The sequence below is a fragment of the Echinops telfairi genome, unplaced genomic scaffold, assembly GCF_000313985.2.
Source record: "Echinops telfairi isolate 266 unplaced genomic scaffold, ASM31398v2 ScPeMD7_7465;HRSCAF=8503, whole genome shotgun sequence".
NCBI lineage: Eukaryota > Metazoa > Chordata > Mammalia > Afrosoricida > Tenrecidae > Echinops > Echinops telfairi.
This window is the reverse complement of record NW_022111365.1, coordinates 6,632,987-6,634,975: the sequence shown is the minus strand read 5'-3', so window position 1 is coordinate 6,634,975 and position 1,989 is coordinate 6,632,987.

The following is a 1,989-nucleotide window of genomic DNA, read 5'->3' as shown; positions in this document are numbered from 1 at the left end:
ATTTTTCTACAACTATAGTATGAAGACCTCTCATTGCATGTGGCATACTGCTTTTATTGAATATATTATTCTCATTGACCTTGGAATCTTCCATATGTGGTACTGAGTCTGCAGGTCAAGCAACTCATTAACCCAAGGTATGTGGTAAAGGCCAAAAGACTTTTATAACTTTGCACCTATATAGTCTACTATACCCATGAATACATGGATATATTTCCAGCCTAGGTAAATACAAGGGAACTTCAAAGAGCTTGTGAAAAATGAAATGAAAAGATAATAGAATTTTTCACTGAACTTTTTTATTTAATCTGCCTCGTATGTAGAAGTATCCTGTCAGCCTTATATAATATATATTTGTTGGTATAGTACCATTTTCCTTTCCAAACCTGTTCAGCTTGAGAGCCTGTTGTGCATCCCCTTATATTGTTATTGAAAGATTATGTATATAATAGTATTTACCTCTGTTGCCTTTAACTCTTGTAGTCCTCCCAGTATCTTCCTCTGCCCTCATCATGTTTTGCTGACTTTAATTTTATTCCATCAACTTCACCCAAGTTAATGTTTCTAAATCTAGTTGGCAATTACCCTCCCTCCTCTTCATATCCATGGTAACCATCAGTGTTTCTGCCTTACTTTTTTCCTTCTTTTTCTGTCACTCACCACTCTCACACAAGATAGGCAGCAATTAAATAGGACAATTAGACCCAAAGTTGGGGTCTCTGCAGAGCACAACCCCTGGCACAGCATGCGGATGGCCATGCAACTGACATAGCTATTCAGGAAAGGAGGCTGGCTTAACAATCTTAGCTTTATTTATAACATCTTTTAATTTATATACGGAACTCTGGTGACGTAGCGGTTTACACGTTGGACTGCTAATTTTAAGGTCAACAGTTCAAACCCACCAGTTGCTCTATGACAAAGATGAATCATTCAGATCCCATAAAGATTTACAGCTTTAGAAACCCACAAGGGCAGTGCTACACTGTCCTATAGGGTCACCATGAGTTAGAATTGACTCAATGGCAGTGTTTGGTTTTGACTTCATTTATGTGCTTTTGGCCTTCCTTTCACCTGTTAATACTTATATATGTCTACACTCTAGTTGGTGATTTGCTCTCTGTTCCCTCCTATCTGTTATTAGACCACTAGTTTTAAAAATGAAGAGAATCTTTTCACACAAAACATTTTAGTAACCATCAAAGAAAGTTTCTTTTAGTATAAAACCTTTTCTTGACTTTCAATAACAATAGTTTCATACGATATTTGTTCTTTGTGACTTCTTTAACTCAGCATCATATTCTCTAAGTTCATCTATTATGAAGTGCTTCATAAATTCATTGTGGGAAGCAGATAACAGGAAGAGAGTGTATACAGATGAATCATTTATTCTCATATATTAAGAAGCCTGGTGGGCTGGGTTTCTGGGGTGGAAGGAGGACTTCACCCTGCTGAGTCCCAATCACATTCCCATAATTAATAATGCTCCCCACTATATCCTCCCATAACAGTGCTACCTCAAAGTTATCTCTTACAAGCACATGGCTGATTGCTATCTAGCCTGTAGCTTTAACTACAGGAGCAGACATATGCCATTGCTCTGTGGGCTCTGAAAACAGCCATTGCCCCTTATCTGACCTGGGCACTGGTGTTAGGTTACTCCTCCTATGTACTCAGGGGCTTCTAGCATTAGGGTATAGCCCAGTTTGTTACATATGTGGTTACCTGTATTAGGGGGGCTTTCATGGCCCGAGTATATATAAGCCTTGATTAGAAATATATTCTCTCTCTCTCTGAGTGGATCTGGCTCCTGAAGTCACGGTGGTCCTGGAAGTGAGCACTTCCATGCTTTATCTTGTCTGATGTCTAATTTTACCCCTCAATCACACAACCGCGCCTTGGACCCATTTCATTGTGGGAGCTGGTACCCCACGGTTCATTGTTATTTTTAACATTGAATAATATTTTATTATGTATATGTGCCAGTGT